The following is a 4910-nucleotide window of genomic DNA, read 5'->3' as shown; positions in this document are numbered from 1 at the left end:
CCGTGGGTGCCACCGGTACAGTATATATGCTATAGAACTTCTCAGCCACTTGAACTATCTCATCCCTATTAGTAATGATATCGCCGGCTTTGTCTCTTAACGCATACATCTGATTCTTGCCTATTCCTAGTTTCTTCTTCACTGCTTTTAGGCTTCCTCCGTTCCTGAGAGCATGTTCAATTCTATCCATATTATACTTCCTTATGTCAGCTGTCTTACGCTTGTTGATCGACTTCTAAAGTTCTGCCAGTTCTATTCTAGCTGTATAGTTAGAGGTTTTCATACATTGGCGTTTCTTGATCATATCTTTCGTCTCCTGCGACAGCTTACTCGTATCCTGTCTAACGGAGTTACCACCGACTTCTATTGCACACTCCTTAATGATACCCACAGGATTGTCGTTCATTGCTTCAACACTAAGATCCTCTTCCTGAGTTAAAGCCGAATACCTGTCATGTAATTTGATCTGGAATTCCTCTATTTTCCCTCTTACCGCTAACTCATTGATCGGCTTCTTATGCACCAGTTTCTTCGGTTCCCTCCTCAGGTCTAGGCTAATTCTTGTTCTTACCATCCTATGGTCACTGCAGCGCACCTTGCGGAGCACGTCCACATCTTTTATGATGCCAGGGCCAGCGCAGAGTATGAGGTCCATTTCATTCCTAGTCTCGCCGTTCGGGCTCCTCCACGTCAATTTCGGCTATCCAGCTTGCGGAAGAAGGTATTCATTATCCGAATATTATTATGTTCCGCAAACTCTACTAATCACTCTCCCCTGCTATTCCTAGTGCCTATGCCATATTCCCCCACTGCCTTGTCTCCAGCCTGCTTCTTGCCTACCTTGGCATTGAAGTCACCCATCAGTATAGTGTACTTTGTTTTCACTCATCGCCGATTCCGCGTCTTCAAAGAAGCTTTCGACTTCCTGGTCATCATGACTGGATGTAGGGGCATAGACCTGTACAACCTTCAGTTTGTACCTCTTAAGTTTCACAACAAGACCTGCCACCCTCTTGTTAATGCTATAGAATTCCTGTGTGTTACCAGCTATATTCTTATTAATCAGAAATCCGACTCCTAGTTCTCGTCTCTCAGCTAAGCCCCGGTAGCGCAGAACGTGCATGTTTTTTAGCACTGTATATGCTTATTTTGGCCTCCTAACTTCACTGAGCCCTATTATATCCCATTTACTACCCTTTAATTCCTCCAAAAGCACTGCTAGATTCGCCTCACTAGATAACGTTCTAGTATTAAACGTTGCCAGGTTCAGATTCCAATGGCGGCCTATCCGGAGCCAGGGATTCTTAGCACCCTCTGCTGCGTCGCAGGTCTGACCGCCGCCGTGGTCAGTTGCTTCGCAGCTGCTGGGGACTGAGGGCCGGGGTTTGATTGTGGTGTTCATATAGGAGGTTTGTGGCCAAGTACTGCACCAGGGTGGCCAATCCTGCTCTGGTGAGAGAGTGCGTTACCGGTTCTGGTCACCGGGATCAGGCCACACTCCAGGCCTGTTTATGCAATTTTATCAACACGCTGATTTTTTTATTCCGATGGAAAATTGCGCGGCAACGGGATTCGAACCACGGACCTCTTGCACGCGAGGCGGGTGTTCTATCTCTACGCCACAAAAGAGCAAGCTGTGCCGTCTCCCGGGACATGCAAGCTCTACCGCAGGAGAGCTAGCAGGACTCAACCTTGCTGTGGACCTACTGGCAGAGGAGCTACCAACGACTCCGGCAGCTATCTTCTGCGACTCCGACGTGGCGCTGCTTTGACTGCACAGCCCTGACAAGGCTCGCCTTGGGGTTGCACTGCTCTCCTCAAGAGTGGCGGCCCTTCAGGATGCAGGAGACTCACTATCCCTGCACTGGCTACCGGCGCACGTAGGGATCCCGGGCAATGAAGAGGCAGACACTCTCGCAAAAAGCGTCACCACTCAAGCGTCCCCCTCAGCCCTGCTGTAACGGCCGCGGACTCTACGAGACACAGGCTGCGGCGGCACATCGTCGCCAGCCATCCGGATTAACGGGTACCCCTGGGACGATCTCCATGGCCTCTTCCACAGCACGGCCTCACACGAAGGGATACCACGTTGCTTCTCCGGCTGCGGGTTGGCTGCTACTGGACGGCAGCCCGCCGGCACCACCTTGGCAAAGCCACCTCGCCAGCCTGTGCCTCCTGCGGTGACCCAGAGACTCTGGAGCACCTTCGGCTGCCCTGCCCTGCTCACCTGCAGCAGCGGGGCCGACTTCTGCAGGAGTTCTCCCGCCTGCGGCTCTAATGTTCACGACAGGAAGACATCCTCTTCCCCAGTCGTAATTAGCTACCAGCCTTCCTAAGTGCCGTCGAGCACCTCGACTCGTCGGGGCTCTCGGTGAGACTCTAGGAAATTTCGTCAACGACGAATAGCCTAACGGCTATTCACCACCTCGGGCCTCCTGATCCATAGAGGTGGCCCAGCTTTTGCTGGGCCACCTCCTATGGTCTATCACCAGTCCACTCCTCCGGTCGAAGCCACTGTGGCTTCCCGGCCGGGCTGCTCTGCTATTGCCATGGCAACTCTCTAGCTTTCTCCCTCCTTCTATCTCCTTCACTCCCATAAGCATCCCCCTGCTGGCGCTGAGCCGTGCTCCCGCAAGGGTTGCAGAAGATAGTCCCAGCCTTTCCTCCTTTCCCCACAAGAACCACTTCCCCCTCTGTCTCTCTCTATCCTCGGCACAGCGCACACAGGCAGTCCTCGCGACCACGTTGGCCCGTCGCGGTGATAGGCGCTATTCAGAGCAGATCTTCGAATACCGGCTTGCGCGGTCGTCCTACCAGAAGTCGATGAAGGTGCTATTGAAGTTTCTACGCTCATGTGGCCTAATAGCAAGATTTTATTACTCCCAGACCTTACCCATCCTCTCTATTTCTTTCTCATGCATTTGCTTTCTTTCTCGGCTATTCTTTCTGTCTTTCTTTCCGCATTTACAGTTATAACCGTGTAGGGTAGCAAATCAAAAGTTAGTCTTCCAATTAACCTCCCTGCCTTTCCTATCTCATTTCTCTAACTTTCTCTTCTCTTACTTTATTCATCTCTTATCATCAATGTCGACGAACGGCTAATACCTGCAATGGATAGGGCATAGCTTTGTGCGAGAGAATGAAGAAGGAGAAAAAGCTTTAAAAATTTAAAGGAATAGTCCCAAAATGCAGCGCCAGATCACCTACCTTCAGTAAAAAATCATAGTTCTTTATTTAAAAGAAATATCGACTGGCTCTGGTGAAACCCAGACCTGTGCTTGAAAAAACCTATAATCAGGTTTACCGTCCCAGATCCCTCGGAAGAGCGCTCCTTAATTAGTGAAGCTGATCCAATCTTTCGAGAAGAGACGCTCTCACGTCCCTGCCTATAAGTTTTGCTTGGTACATTCTTGAGTTCCGTAACGCACTCTAGTTTGGGTCGTAATTGGGTCGCGATAAGTTTCGTCACGACACACGTTTCTATGGTCTTGCTGATGGCCGAGTTATAGAAAAAATTAAGCACCTCCGTTCCATCAAAACGGTCTACAAACAAACGTCTGTGCTGGTACGGTGCATTTGCAATGGTATATATATATTTTTACAACGGAATAACAAAAAACGACCAATTAGTGCACTAAAGTGAGAAGATATTCACCACGTTCACATTATCCGCGTTTTGGTTAAGTCTGATCCACGTGACGCTAAAGCTTAACAAGAGGGAAGACATTTCGACATTCTTGCTCTTACATTATTTTTCGTCTGGGTCTGCCCTTCTAAAGGCGTTTTGTCTTGTTTTTTACCTTCACCTTACACATTTAACTTTCATTTTAAAAAGTGCATATGATTCATTTTTCAAGCTTAAGTAATGAGCTTTCTATACGAATGAATGTTCACGCTAGGGATGCCGCCGCAAGAAAGGCTTTGTCGCGTTGTCGGAACAGTTTGTACACAGAGACCAGCTTTTATCACATGTCATTGTCTTCTTTAGCAATCAAACATTTCTATATTTAGCATACAAACGTAGCCTGTCGTTTCGCCTGTTTTCATAGTTCAACGTAGAAAAAGTTCAGTTTCATAGTTCAACAGTTGCCCTATGTATGCGGTGAAGTAACACTGAGTGAAGCACAACAAGAAATCCCGAGTACGTCAACAACAGTTGCGGTGAAAAGTGCAGTTGTTTTGTGAAAAGAGGACATGTCATTCATGTTTAGATTTCGAAAATGCTAGCTGTATGAAGGCATCATATCTTTCGCGCAGGTACAAACTGTTGACAACGTGAATATTTCGAATTACTAAAAGCCTGGTACCGGTTAATCGAACTTATGGGAGTAGTACATTGGTTATGTGGGATTGTGTCGCTACAGTCGATATGTACACCTTAGACTAAGGTTTGTGGGTAAGTCAAGTCAATGGCGAGATCTCATTCGCGACAACTCTTTGTACATTTTTGAACGGCCTGTCGAGATAAGACGGTCCTTTTCGACGCCGTTAGAGTGTACCGCTGTTCTGTAATTACTCCGCTTCCTACTTGGCAGACAACGCTGCAGAAGCAACACAAGTAGCACGGTCATTGAAGTCTGATTACACGCACTCAGAGGTGCAGTTTGTATTTACGGTTATTTTCCATGATTTTTGCTGAATAATTACTTCATATATTAAACCTACAAGTTTTAGAAGTAACTTTGTGTTTAATCGCAAATTATTCAAGCCTATTCGCGCTTCCAATATTCGACAAACTATGCTTTTGTCGCGGGCGCATGCAGTGCGCTGGTTTCAAGAACGTGCCACTCCGCCAGTTCGGTAGTAAGTAGGATCAGATCTGCGGCGTGTTCCATATAATTATCACGTCCCGTTTAGAGGCCAAGAAGTATGGGATTCAATGTTATATCAAGGTTACGCGACACATGCCT

The sequence above is a fragment of the Dermacentor variabilis genome, chromosome 7 (assembly GCF_050947875.1).
Source record: "Dermacentor variabilis isolate Ectoservices chromosome 7, ASM5094787v1, whole genome shotgun sequence".
Lineage (NCBI taxonomy): Eukaryota > Metazoa > Arthropoda > Arachnida > Ixodida > Ixodidae > Dermacentor > Dermacentor variabilis.
Note: the sequence above shows the minus strand (reverse complement) of the source record.